Consider the following 15,607-nt stretch of genomic DNA (forward strand, 5'->3'; position numbering starts at 1 on the left):
ATTTTAGGAGACCAAAAGTATTGGGACAAATTCATTTTATGTGCATTAAAGTAGTAAAAAGTATTTGGTCCCATATTCATAGCACACAATGACTACATCAAGTGTGTGACTCTACACATTTGTTGGATGTATTTGCTGTTAGCTTTGGTTGTGTTTCAGATGATGTTGTGCCCAATAGAACTGAATGGTAAATAATGTATTGTGTCATTTTGGAGTCACTTTTATTGTAAATAAGAATAGGATATGATTCTAAACACTTCTACATTAATGTGGATGTTACCATTGTTACAGATAATCCTCAATGAGTGAAAGAGTTACAGATGCAGAAATATCATACACCCAAGACATGCTCACCTCTCACCTCTCCAAAACAAACAGAAAATGCCTCCAACACATTTGTAGAGTCACAAACTTGATGTAGCCATTGCGTGCTATGAATATGGGACCAAATACTTACATTTTTACTACTTTAATGCACATACAGTGGGGCAAAAAAGTATTTAGTCAGCCACAAATTGTGCAAGTTCTCCCACTTAAAAAGATGAGAGGCCTGTAATTTTCATTATAGGTACACTTCAACTATGACAGACAAAATGAGAAAAAAAAATCCAGAAAATCACATTGTAGGATTTTTTATGAATTTATTTGCAAATTATGGTGGAAAATAAGTATTTGGTCAATAACAAAAGTTTATCTCAATACTTTGTTATATACCCTTTGTTGGCAATGACAGAGGTCAAACGTTTTCTAAGTCTTCACAAGGTTTTCACACACTGTTGCTGGTATTTTGGCCCATTCCCCCATGCAGATCTCCTCTAGAGCAGGGATGTTTTGGGGCTGTTGCTGGGCAACATGGACTTTCATCTCCCTCCAAAGATTTTCTATGGGGTTGAGATCTGGAGACTGGCTAGGCCACTCCAGGACCTTGAAATGCTTCTTACGAAGCCACTTCTTCGTTGCCCGGGCGGTGTGTTTGGGATCATTGTCATGCTGAAAGACCCAGCCACGTTTCAACCTCAAAGCCCTTGCTGATGGACGGAGGTTTTCACTCAAAATCTCACGATACACGGCCCCATCCATTCTTTCCTTTACACGGATCAGTCGTCCTGGTCCCTTTGCAGAAAAAGAGGATACAACATGATATGGGGGCATGAATGTTCAAGTAAACAGAACCCAGTTCAAACTGTTATCCTAAGACTGTGTGAACGGTAAACACGTGATTATATAATGGCAAGACACAAAGAGGGCAGAAACCTTCAAGTGGAACTGACAGCATTTTGAAATCTTATTTAAATCTGTTCATATAGGCCCCCAGGGCGAATATGACACCTTTTTTTGTACATTTTCTGACAAGCGAGCACTTAGATATGACCATTTTCACAAATTCATATAATGTTTGGGAATTACGTAGAGTAAGGCATTTGTGAAAGTTCTATAGCAAAATAGAGTAGGAAAGCTTCTGTGCGTTTGGACAACAGAAGTAAATAAAACCGAATAAAAACATCTGTCTCGTCCAGGACCGGTGCGCGATAACCAATCAGAGCTACAGTAGGCCTTTATGCAAATAAGCCATTTTCCACATGGGCCTGCCTTCATTCACTTTGAACTGGACTGTGTGTTTACAGGCAGTAGGGCCTGCCATCATTCACTTTGAACTGGACTGTGTGTTTACAGGCAGTTGGGCCTGCCATCATTCACGTTGAACTGGACTGTGTGTTTACAGGCAGTAGGGCCTGCCATCATTCACTATGAACTGGACTGTGTGTTTACAGGCAGTAGGGCCTGCCATCATTCACTTTGAACTGGACTGTGTGTTTACAGGCAGTATGACCTGCCATCATTCACTTTGAAATGGACTGTGTGTTTACAGGCAGTAGCATCCGCCTGACTTTAGCTCATCAGAACGCATTCGCCAAAAGCCACAAAATACACCTGAATGGATTTCTGCAAATATGTAAATACCATGGGAGTCCTCTTACATTTGGGATCTTTACAGTCCTTTTGATCAAACAACCATGAAAAGGTAGGCTCTCTCTCCCTCAGTTGCATATGCACATCAACAACAACAAGATCAACAACTATTGCTAGCCAAAGGGGATGGCCTAAAATCTAACAAGAGACAGTAGATAAACCCTCTCAAATGATTTCAGCTAGTTGGCAGTCAAAATTGCACTGAGAAACAATGGGGAATAGTAGCCTGCTCACTGTTCTGCAGCCTGCCTGCCAATGCTTATCCCAACCCAGGTTTTGACAACTGAATGGGAACTTAAACCATTTAATCGATGCCAAATAGATTTGATTGACAACTAAGGGTGAGTTGTTAAATTGCCTTCAGTGTGTCAGAGTAGGGTCTGAGTTGTTCGTCTGTTCAGAGCGTCTGTTCGTAAATTCAGATTGTCTGTAAATTCAGTGTCTGTTCCTAAATTCAGATTGTCTGTAAATTCAGTGTCTGTTCCTAAATTCAGATTGTCTGTAAATTCAGTGTCTGTTCCTAAATTCAGATTGTCTGTAAATTCAGTGTCTGTTCGTAAATTCAGTGTCTGTTCGTGAATTCAGTGTCTGTTCGTAAATTCAGTGTCTGTTCGTAAATTCAGTGTCTGTTCAGAAATTCAGTGTCTGTTTGTAAATTCAGTGTCTGTTTGTAAATTCAGATTGTCTGTCTGTAAATTCAGATTGTCTGTTTGTAAATTCAGATTGTCTGTAAATTCAGTGTCTGTTCGTGAATTCAGTGTCTGTTCGTGAATTCAGTGTCTGTTCAGAAATTCAGTGTCTGTTTGTAAATTCAGTGTCTGTTTGTAAATTCAGATTGTCTGTCTGTAAATTCAGATTGTCTGTTTGTAAATTCAGATTGTCTGTAAATTCAGTGTCTGTTCGTGAATTCAGTGTCTGTTTGTAAATTCAGTGTCTGTTTGTAAATTCAGTGTCTGTTTGTAAATTCAGTGTCTGTTCGTAAATTCAGTGTCTGTTCGTGAATTCAGATTACCTGTAAATTCAGTGTGTTTCGCTTTGCGGGTGTTCAGAACACACACTGCACTATTGACCCTGGTCTGGATGCTCTGGCCGAGGAGTAGGGTTGATCCTAGCATTCCTCACAACGGCAGTCAAGCATCCAAGCTAACTGGCTAAAGTTGGCTAGCTTGCTAGCTACTTCCAGACACAAATGAGAGAACATTCTGACCACACCTCACTCTGACAATTTTCCTCACCCTAGCAAAGCTGGTTAGGCTGTTTACATGTTATCTAGAGTGTTAGTGACTGACTGTGCTGCTGGCAACAATTGAAGTACTTTACTGCCCGGACATATTCAGCAGGTGTTGCGCGTTAGTAAATTCATCAGTTATTCTGCACTCTGGCACGCTCAGACAAGAGTGCTCTGAAATCGGAGTAGATAGCCAGAGTGAATTTACGAGCACAGGAGATATGCTAACTGGATAACAGTTGTTCAAGTTCAGTATAGCTAGCTAGCAAAGTGATTCACATGTCTTACTAGCTAACCAAATGACTCATGTATCTCTGTAGCCACCCATAAACGATAGGAGGGGAAAGATTTGGCCACTCAGCCACTCCTCCAATAGCATGACTGCGATCAAGTGAAGACATGACATCCTCCCAGCACTTCCCAGAAGCTAGCTAGCTAACGTTAGGCTCTGTGTTTTTAGCTTGCTAAATAAATAGCTACATAAATAGGATACGCTAGTCTATTAGCCACTTTATGACTGACTTGTGATCATTGCCCTTGCTAGTTTGGTTGCCTTAGTTACATTCCTCCTTTCTTGTTCCAAATATTGAGTGATTGAAACTCCCCGAAAGGGTGGAGGCAGTAAACAATGTACCAGGTCAGATGTGATATACAACCTGATAGCAATATTATTTGGACAACCAAGAAATGTATTGGTGAATTATATTAATCATGCATTGAACTTGAGCTATTCTGCCAGTAATGCCTTACTGTACGTCATGGAATTTTGAGTCAAATATAACCTATTTTTTAAAACCTCTTATACAGTTGGCTTTGTAGCATAAACTGGGAATTCTATATTCTTTGACTGATATTATGATTGTCTGTTTGTTTCATATCTGCAAAGTAGTTAAAACACTGTCAATTCCACTTTAAATGGAGCAAGACTCATGAGAGCATTTTCATCGTAATCATACACTCTTCATAGAACACATTGGTGAAGCTCAGGACACCTGACAGAAGATCATAAAGACAAGTGATATGCAACTCAAAGACTCCCAGTGGGATACAGCACATTCATATAGGACCAGGTTAGATAGGGAGGGGTGAAGAAGTGGTTCAGTAGGGGTGTGACGGGGGTCTCAAAAGATCCCACAATACCTTGTGGCATGCATATGATTCCTTATAGATTGAGAAGGGGTTAGTTGGCTCAGGACTTGAGGAAACCCTTAAAAACAATGTAGCAGCCATCTTACCCTGCACAAACACAAACCACTACCACAACCACTACTAATAAACAATGTAATTAAATAAAAACGTAACTGTCTCCAACTCGGATGACTGTTATCAATTGATTAGTGGAAACAGGTGTGTTAGTGCTGTGGTGAAACAAAAGCCTGCACACCCAGGACCAGAATGGGAGGTCCTGAACTCAGGAAACAATCACCTTGGCTCACTGTTGAACTTTGAACCCCCCCCCATGAAAAACACCCAGATGCCAGATATACTGTTGTGTAGCCTACAGCTAACTTAGTTGGAGCAGATGTATCTTTATTGAAAAGTAACGTGTCCTACCATGTGGAATACATGTCCTAGGTGTGAGCTGTTAGGATATTTAACCAACATCTAAATGATCTGATCCATCTAAGTCCGTTATTAACTCACCAAGGGAGCGCTGGCCTCTTTGTATTTCTACAGTTCCTATATTACAAAACACAAAGAATAGACCAGAAAACACCCATTTCATAAATCAACATTTTATTCAAACAGCAAACTCATACAATTATCCAACATAATTGTGTTTTGAGAAATACGGAACTCATGTACAAAAAGTGACAGATAACAATTGAACCGCAATCAAATATTCCAACATTAAACACATGTAACACGAGTCTCTCTGTGTTCTGTATTGTATGGATGTGTATGTGTCTGTAATGACAGGGCTCTTCTGTAAAACACACCTTGGTCTCAGCAAGACTCCCTGTCAAAATAAAAGCTATTCAAAGATAACATGCGTAACATGTCCAGTAAAATGAATGTCATATTGAAAGACAGAAATGTTTAGAATTTGACAAATGCCTGGAAGAAACCAGTTGTCTGAAGTGGAAATAACACTATTAAAAGGTGGTTGTTGTGTAGTTTCTCCTCCCAGGTAACCTGTCCGTGTCACCGCTACACAGTCTCCTACTTTGCTGTTGTGTAGTTTCTCCTCCCAGGTAACCTGTACGTGTCACTACTACACAGTCTCCTACTTTGCTGTTGTGTAGTTTCTCCTCCCAGGTAACCCTGTCACGTGTCTCACTTTGCTGTTGTGTAGTTTCTCCTCCCAGGTAACACCGCTACACAGTCTCCTACTTTGCTGTTGTGTAGTTTCTCCTCCCAGGTAACCTGTACGTGTCACCGCTACACAGTCTCCTACTTTGCTGTTGTGTAGTTTCTCCTCCCAGGTAACCTGTACGTGTCACTACTACACAGTCTCCTACTTTGCTGTTGTGTAGTTTCTCCTCCCAGGTAACCTGTACGTGTCACTACTACACAGTCTCCTACTTTGCTGTTGTGTAGTTTCTCCTCCCAGGTAACCTGTCCGTGTCACCGCTACACAGTCTCCTACTTTGCTGTTGTGTAGTTTCTCCTCCCAGGTAACCTGTCCGTGTCACCGCTACACAGTCTCCTACTTTGCTGTTGTGTAGTTTCTCCTCCCAGGTAACCTGTCCGTGTCACCGCTACACAGTCTCCTACTTTGCTGTTGTGTAGTTTCTCCTCCCAGGTAACCTGTCCGTGTCCGTGTCTCCTACTTTGCAGTTTCTCCTCCCAGGTAACCTGTACGTGTCACCGCTACACAGTCTCCTACTTTGCTGTTGTGTAGTTTCTCCTCCCAGGTAACCTGTACGTGTCACCGCTACACAGTCTCCTACTTTGCTGTTGTGTACACTACATACATTCCCTACTTCTGCTTCCAACACAATCCATAATATACCTGTAACCTGTGATCTTACAAACACACACAGTTCAGTCTTCTATAGATTTCATATAGACAGTTCAAGATAAGCATCCACAATGATAGGAAAGTTATCCAACTCGCGTGTGTGTGTATGTGTGTGTGTGTGTGTGTGTGTCCGTCCTCTAAAAAGGACTAACAGGTGTATTTCCTATTGTCCTGAACTATAGGCCTATACCACACATGGTTATGAAATCACAACAATGCATGCAGCTTTTGACTCCCCGAGAAGGGAGATATTTGACGACAACAACAACAATTAAAATCTGCAATAATATGACAATAATAATATCACTCGTCAATAAATACAATACATTCAATTCGGCGACTGAGTCCTCCACAAATGCTTTTTGGGGTAAGGGCTTCCCAGACTGATATTTATGAACAGCAAGCCCAGACCGCAAAAAGATTCGTGACGGACAATCTATGGGTCCAGATCCACATCACTCCACGAACTACTGCCGTAAAAAGAGTCTTCCACTGTCTCTCATCCACACAAAGTGCATCAGTCCAGCAATTGGTACAACACTCACAATCTATCCTTGCGCGCATGGTTCTTGCATGTGGAATCCGACATTGTAACCACATTCGTCTAAACATATCAATTCACGTTAGGCTACAGAAAACACTGTGTTTTATTTCTAAACCAGCAGTAATCGCGGTGTGTGTACGTACATCCTCTTAATCGCAATGTCGCCTGATGGAGACCCGATCTCCAGTTGTCTGCCGATAGCTGTGCACGAGGAAGAACGTTGCTCTGGAGAGCAGCGAAGGCTTTCATTGGAGAGTGCAGAACTCGCCATCTACCAATCGCAATCAATCTCTATAGGGACCCCCTTATCCAACAAAAAAAGACGAGAAGGAAAACTAACTGGTTTCCCCGCGGTGAAAAAGTAACGGGACAAACCATTGTACACACAGTAGCCTTTACTCCTTGCCAAAGCCCAAATAAATGTGTGCGGAAATGGGGAGCTTCTGAAACAAACAAGTACAATAAAATTAATCTGATCCAACCAAATGTTTGATGGTGAGAAACATATCCCTAATGTTGATAATAGATGATGACATCTGACAGCAAAGCCTACTATTCACCACACAATGCCACACGTAAACTTCCCCTAACCAAACATTTACTCAACCATCAACAACATGAACCATCACTGGACACCCCGCAGTGATGGAACCAACACTTACTTATAGGTCTAACATTACATATTCCAATGATCATCCATATTTAGACCAAGGCTGGGATTCATTCTGATCCGCGGTATCCACTTCATAGCGCGCTTGACATTTTAAAGGAGCCGGCATCTGCAGCGTTTACCTTGAATGCGATCTCAACGACCGCGCTAATATTGCCTTTAAAAGCTGCGTTGTCTACAGGCGCGATGGGATTGAATCCTCAAGTAGCCAATATCTACACTGGTGGACTAGGGAGACAACAGGGCACGACATCAGGATAACCCATTGGCTACCCCCTTTTTATACCGCACCCAAATATACATCCTGTATAGCCTACAGTAGCCTATGCAAGTAGGAGACAGTCGACAGTCGGTGGCACGAAAATAAAAAAAAAACAGGTTATTCAATAAATTAGATCCATTGGAACCCCAAAAGTTCCCGAACTCTTCAGGCCCGCTCTTGCGCCGATTTGATTGGCCGGGACTTTAATTTGTGGCCGCCTCCAATCGGTCAGGATTCCTTCTTTCTGTCTCGAGCACAGGGTGGCTGCCGCCTCTGACGCAGTACGCGCGCTACTCACTTTAGCAGTCACGACTCGAGAAGGGTCGCTCTTTCCACTGAAAACCAAACGCCAGAATGTAATTACGGAGGGCGGTACACCTCAGCTTTGCCCATTTTTGGCCAAAATCGTCCACAGAGCTAACGTTGATGTAACATAGAGCCATGTCTGTATTTTTGTTCCACAGTCAAAACACAAAATGACGATAACATTCGTGGGGCACAATGTCTTAATTCCCCACTATAGCATAAGAATGTTACACTGAACTGTCAGCCGCAGATTCTAAAACAATTGAACATTTGAAGATGAACCCTCAGAGTGTTGGACCCATATCCATTCTAAGCATAATTCAAACATGGCCTAATGACATCATCAGTCAGCGGTTGCAGGCATAGTTTTAGGCTTTAGCCTATGCCTACTTAACGATGGTTCAACCACACACATCAAATTATTTATCAAACAAGAATCCGAATCAAATTGTCATTGGAGACATGGACGTAATTCATTTAAGGTGTAGCCTAAACCACAAATGAATGTAGCCTAGAATATGACCGGGACATAGCAGACTTACGCCAACCGCTATCTGAATCTAAGAGGATGGCGCGATCCAGACCAGACGTGAGAGCAGCAGAATTCCAAACAAGAACTGAATATTGTTATATTAAATGTGGTCTAACTCCACACCCATAATGTCAGCCTGGAAACTTTCTTCTTTCAAACTGAATAGAATTTGTGTATGCTATTGGTCGCGCTTTGAGTTCTGAACATTTCAGCAGCACCCGGAGTGGACTGCACCCGACAGCCTTCACTTTAGTTATGTGCAGCTGAAACGCATTTGACTCTTTCCTATTCTGGTCCCTCTAAAATAATTAAGTAGCCTCATTTGGATATGTTTCCTTCGTCCCAGGCAGAGGTTTACATACATGCATAAGTCCTCGCGGAAAGAGACATTTCAACCATATGTGAAGAGCTCAACGGCGCCGATTTACACACTGCATGATTCTCCGACTGAAAAGAAAGGCTGGTTTGATTTTCATCAAGCATACATCTAGCGCTCACATTTCACACCAAATAACTCTGACCATTATTCCAAAGTCATCATTGCTTACAACACACCGGGTAGCCTATACATAACCTACGGACCTTTTGCATGACAACGCTAACCAACAGTCGAGCGTATTAAATGCTCCTTTAACTGAACAAATAAATGCACCGATCACTCACCAATGCGCGAGCCCCTCGCTGAAAGGGGAAATGCGTTTCACTAACATTATTTTTCAAGTGTCACAAAACAATAGAGAAATATATTTATAACAGCGCAAGATCAGCTGCTGTTCTTGATTCCTACACTCAGTGTTCACACTGTACTCTTGAATGGTATGTCTTTTATACGAGTGATGCCCCCTATCTATTTCTGGATCACGAGCCAACCCCGTTGCTATTTTTAGCTCGCATTGAGAGAAAAAAAATAAAAACTCACAGAGGTTCCTCCGAGGAATTTCAAGCGTAGGGCTGAAACATGCGCGTTCATATTTCCCTTCGCCCAGCACACACTGTATACATGCGCGTTCATATTTCCCTTCGCCCAGCACACACTGTATACATGCGCGTTCATATTTCCCTTCGCCCAGCACACACTGTATACATGCGCGTTCATATTTCCCTTCGCCCAGCACACACTGTATACATGCGCGTTCATATTTCCCTTCGCCCAGCACACACTGTATACATGCGCGTTCATATTTCCCTTCGCCCAGCACACACTGTATACATGCGCGTTCATATTTCCCTTCGCTCAGCACACACTGTTCATGCGCGTTCATATTTCCCTTCGCCCAGCACACACTGTATACATGCGCGTTCATATTTCCCTTCGCCCAGCACACACTGTATACATTCGCGTTCATATTTCCCTTCGCCCAGCACACACTGTATACATGCGCGTTCCCGTGTCGTTTTAAACCACTATAATAAAGTGGTGCACGTGACACGACGGCCTTATTGCGTTCATTGCATGACAATGCAGAGATTCTTGCCAATGTAGTCTAATTTATCCAACACTTTTTTTGTTTTACTTTTCATGCGCTCTCTATCTCTCTCTTAGTAGAATGGTATACAGCTAAATTACATCAATGTTGTATCATTTCTTCTCTATGTGAATTTCAGATCAAACTAAATTAACGCTATAGAGGGAGAAAATAAATAAATGCATATATTTTTCCTCGTGAGAGCTGCGTCAGTTACTAGGCATTGACGTCACGTTAAGATTCTCCCACTTGGCAGCTCATGCTGATAGAAAGCCATAGCCGTTGAATTTGCTGTTGAACCGCTGGTTCAGAATTGACCACATACAAGTTAATGTAAAATACACAATATTGGGGTTATAAATGTACGGTATACGAAATCATGTCTCCAAGCATTTCAAAATGCCCCCCCTCCTCCTCTCTAACTCAACTCTCTCCATAGTTCTCTTTACCTTTCTCTCTATTCGTTTAGTCTTACCTTCTTCCTTTCATGTTAGTGGAAGCTACACCCCCCCCCTCTCTAACTCAACTCTCTCCATAGTTTTCTTTACCTTTCTCTCTATTTGTTTAGTCTTCCCTTCTTCCTTTCATGTTAGTGGAAGCTACACCCCCCCTCTCTAACTCAACTATCTCCATAGTTCTCTTTACCTTTCTCTCTATTCGTTTAGTCTTCCCTTCTTCCTTTCATGTTAGTGGAAGCTACACCCCCCCTCCTCTCTAACTCAACTCTCTCCATAGTTCTCTTTACCTTTCTCTCTATTCGTTTAGTCTTCCCTTCTTCCTTTCATGTTAGTGGAAGCTACACCCCCCCCCTCTCTAACTCAACTCTCTCCATAGTTTTCTTTACCTTTCTCTCTATTCGTTTAGTCTTCCCTTCTTCCTTTCATGTTAGTGGAAGCTACACCCCCCTCTCTAACTCAACTCTCTCCATAGTTTTCTTTACCTTTCTCTCTATTCGTTTAGTCTTCCCTTCTTCCTTTCATGTTAGTGGAAGCTACACCCCCCCCCTCTCTAACTCAACTCTCTCCATAGTTCTCTTTACCTTTCTCTCTATTCGTTTAGTCTTCCCTTCTTCCTTTCATGTTAGTGGAAGCTACACCCCCCCCTCTCTAACTCAACTCTCTCCATAGTTCTCTTTACCTTTCTCTCTATTCGTTTAGTCTTCCCTTCTTCCTTTCATGTTAGTGGAAGCTACACCCCCCTCTCTTCAACTCTCTCCATAGTTCTCTTTACCTTTCTCTCTATTCGTTTAGTCTTCCCTTCTTCCTTTCATGTTAGTGGAAGCTACAGCCCACGCAACAGATTCTCACGCACGCGCGCACTCACACAGACACTGGACACGAATACACACAAGCACAAAACAAACGCCCACTTTCTCTGATGGTAGATAGCTTTCCAAATATATTCCTCAGTGACAACAATGGTAGCCTATATTACCGTCTTAATATAGCATGCGAGATGTTTCCCTTTCCTTTTTTTAACGGAGCGGCATACTGAAACGCGTGGTAATGGAGCGGCGCGGGGCCGTCCGATGGTGCTACTTTTAGCTCACATGCTCAATATGCTTGGCGCTGCGGGTTTCTCTCTTTCTGATGTACGCTCCAAAACATAAATACAGCATAGATTATGGACATACCTTGGTCTCGCATGTCTACGTCAAGAATGTTACAGTTATGCCTGTAGACTCAAAAATATGCACAAAATAATAATTCAATGAAATATAGGTTTGTTTGCTCATTAATTTTTACATGGTTCAATATTAAAGGTGTAATTGTGTGGTTGGTTCATTATTACAATGGTTCATAGGCTGACTGTATAATTGAATGAATCGATGTGTCTCAATAGTCCCACAGCTTCCTTTGTATCTGTCCTTTGCTCAGATTTGGCAGGAAAAGACAGGTGAGCAAAACGAAATATGGTGGAAACTTATAAAGTCCTTTCACTTATTAGTGGAATAATTGCTTCTCGATGTTCGAAAAACGAGACAAAAATAAGTGTAAATACACAGCCAAGTCGAGAGGTTGGGATTATTAGGTTCTACCGATATTCTTGTTCCAAAGAAAGAATACAATTTTAAAAATTGCTGACACCTTTCAAACCAATGAGGGTTCGGGAACTTTAACGGCAATTATCTCAGAATCATCTTTTTGCAGATAGAACGTTATAGTCCCAAGCTCTCGAAATGTTGTTCTATATATATTTGAGGTCATGCCCCACATTTAGGAAATGATGCAAACTGTCCAGCTAAGCTTTTTACCTGCATGATACTTAGGTTTGTTTATCAGTAGGTAGCCATCTCAATGGTCTAATGCGGTGTCCTGTCCTGGTTTCCTGCACTGACACTTAGGTTTGTTTATCAGTAGGTAGCCACCTCAATGGTCTAATGCGGTGTCCTGTCCTGGTTTCCTGCACTGACACTTAGGTTTGTTTATCAGTAGGTAGCCATCTCAATGGTCTAATGCGGTGTCCTGTCCTGGTTTCCTGCACTGACACTTAGGTTTGTTTATCAGTAGGTAGCCATCTCAATGGTCTAATGCGGTGTCCTGTCCTGGTTTCCTGCACTGACACTCAAGACCTCCAGAAGCAGATCAACCAGGCATCCCTCATTTACAGTATATTAGCTAACCAGTTTTAAATCCCGGAGGAGAGGAGGCCACAATTGTACATGATGGAAAGCTGCTGGAGCTGAAAAGAACAGGGACCTCTGCCTTGTGGACTGCACTTCATAGGAGACTAAGCCTGAGGAACCAGGAACCGGACAAAAACGGACATTTGTTTATTGAAGCATATAAGCCTATACATTGCCTTGAATTGTCAGTTATGATCGCATTGATTGCTGCCAGTAACACAGATATGCATCCTTACAGAGAAACCAGCATCTCCCATTCTTAGGCTACACTAACATCAATACTGTGGTATGGACAATCTACAGCCTACTGTGGTATGGGCATTCTACAGCCTACTGTGGTATGGGAATTCTACAGCCTACTGTGGTATGGGCGAATTCTACAGCCTACTGTGGTATGGGCATTCTACAGCCTACTGTGGTATGGGCATTCTACAGCCTACTGTGGTATGGGAATTCTACAGCCTACTGTGGTATGGGCATTCTATAGCCTACTGCGGTATGGGCATTCTATAGCCTACTGCGGTATGGGCATTCTACAGCCTACTGTGGTATGGGAATTCTACAGCCTACTGTGGTATGGGCATTCTACAGCCTACTGTGGTATGGGAATTCTACAGCCTACTGTGGTATGGGCATTCTACAGCCTACTGCGGTATGGGCATTCTACAGCCTACTGCGGTATGGGCATTCTACAGCCTACTGTGGTATGGGAATTCTACAGCCTACTGTGGTATGGGCATTCTACAGCCTACTGTGGTATGGGAATTCTACAGCCTACTGTGGTATGGGCATTCTACAGCCTACTGTGGTATGGGCATTCTACAGCCTACTGTATGGTCATTCTATAGCCTACTGTGGTATGGGCATTCTACAGCCTACTGCGGTATGGGCATTCTACAGCATTCTACAGCCTACTGCGGTATGGGCATTCTACAGTGGTATGGGCATTCTACAGCCTACTGTGGTATGGGCATTCTACAGCCTACTGCGGTATGGGCATTCTACAGCCTACTGCGGTATGGGCATTCTATAGCCTACTGCGGTATGGGCATTCTACAGCCTACTGTGGTATGGGCATTCTACAGCCTACTGTGGTATGGGCATTCTACAGCCTACTGTGGTATGGTCATTCTATAGCCTACTGTGGTATGGGCATTCTACAGCCTACTGTGGTATGGGCATTCTACAGCCTACTGCGGTATGGGCATTCTACAGCCTACTGCGGTATGGGCATTCTATAGCCTACTGCGGTATGGGCATTCTATAGCCTACTGCGGTATGGGCATTCTATAGCCTACTGCGGTATGGGCATTCTATAGCCTACTGCGGTATGGCCATTTTATAGCCTACTGTGGTATGGGCATTCTATAGCCTACTGCGGTATGGGCATTCTATAGCCTACTGCGGTATGGGAATTCTATAGCCTACTGCGGTATGGGCATTCTATAGCCTACTGCGGTATGGGCATTCTATAGCCTATGGGCATTCTATAGCCTACTGCGGTATGGGCATTCTATAGCCTACTGCGGTATGGGCATTCTATAGCCTACTGCGGTATGGGCATTCTATAGCCTACTGCGGTATGGGCATTCTATAGCCTACTGCGGTATGGGCATTCTATAGCCTACTGCGGTATGGGCATTCTATAGCCTACTGTGGTATGGGCATTCTATAGCCTACTGCGGTATGGGCATTCTATAGCCTACTGCGGTATGGGCATTCTATAGCCTACTGTGTTGTTTTGTTGTTGCTTATGCACGGATGATGGCTTGCGGAGTTAATCGAACAATTGCCACCACGTAAAGGCCTACCTGACCTTTCCACATCTGAGGGCTACATGACGTCCGTATGAAGACCTGGGGTCGATTTGGAATGACCATATAGCCTGAATTCAGTGCAATATATATTTTGGGTTAATATTGATTTTGTGCTGTAATGTCCAACATCCGGTAATGTCCTAGCTGCAACATACATTTAAGGTTTGGTAAGGTCGTAGGTCAGATTTATATGCATATATGTGGAATTGTAAGAGAAACGTGATGCAGGTGTGAAAGCAATAGTTCTGATCAGAGAGGGTCTATACCTTGGTGCCACTGCCTTTCTCTAATGATAAGGTGCACTATTTGGCTGTTTAGCATCTAGAAACAATGTTGACTCTTGTAGAGGTCGACAGATATAAATGTAATGTATGAAACTAAATGATCAGAGAGGTTCTAGAATGTTGATTATACATTTCTATGTCAATGTTGATCGCTATATCTAAACGGTAAATGGCTTTGTCTTGTTGCTGTCTAAGGCTGCCTTTACACAGGCTTATACCAAATATTGTCAAAAAATCTGATTTGATTGGTCAAAATACCAATTAGTGGAAAAATATCATAATTGGGCTGCCTGTGTAAATACAGCCAATAGTTCCGTGTACAGGTACTGTCCATGGTTCTGAAAATCATTCGTGTACAGCAGGCATTGTCCATGGTTCTGAAAATCATTCGTGTACAGCAGGCACTATCCATGGTTCTGAAACAACTTTGTGTACAACATGCTCTGTCCATGGTTCTGAACCCTCTTGGTGTATAACGGGCGCTGCCCATGGTTCTGAAACTCCTTCCTGTGCAACAGGAACTGTCTGGTTCTGAACTGCTTCCCATGCAATAGGACTGAGTAAATCCTCGCCTCGTGGACCACATAATGCATGTTTTTCATCCTTCATCTAACTGATGTAGACCTGGGATACCACGTGATTCCACGGTCAATCAATGACATCAATCAGTCAATATAGGTGAAAAAAGGACCACACCAGCAGCACCGTGGACCTCAACATTTGACTTCATAGGTAAAACGTACAAAACTGTAAGGATAACCTAGGACAACACACCATACAAAATGTCTCTGTCCTGTTGCCACATGAAAAAGACATAAAAAAAAATAATCATTCAACACTATCCCCTATTCTCCAGATCAGCTATTACCGCACATGTGACAGTTTAAATGTAGACATGTCTCCGCTTATTGTCCATTGGGCATAGCGAATGTGTAG

At 42.7% G+C, this 15,607-nt stretch overlaps 1 long non-coding RNA gene across 1 annotated transcript; it reads right to left on the reverse strand.

Moving 5' to 3' along the window:
• Positions 1 to 612: 612 nt before the first annotated feature.
• On the reverse strand, positions 613 to 9,298 carry LOC135565224 (uncharacterized). The gene is made up of 3 exons (XR_010461400.1): positions 9,142 to 9,298; positions 4,844 to 4,879; positions 613 to 1,113 (listed from the first exon to the last, which is right to left on the reverse strand). It is a non-coding gene; the product is annotated as an uncharacterized LOC135565224 (long non-coding RNA).
• Positions 9,299 to 15,607: the final 6,309 nt, after the last annotated feature.

This window comes from Oncorhynchus nerka, linkage group LG27 (genome assembly GCF_034236695.1).
Source record: "Oncorhynchus nerka isolate Pitt River linkage group LG27, Oner_Uvic_2.0, whole genome shotgun sequence".
NCBI classification, from domain to species: Eukaryota; Metazoa; Chordata; class Actinopteri; order Salmoniformes; family Salmonidae; genus Oncorhynchus; species Oncorhynchus nerka.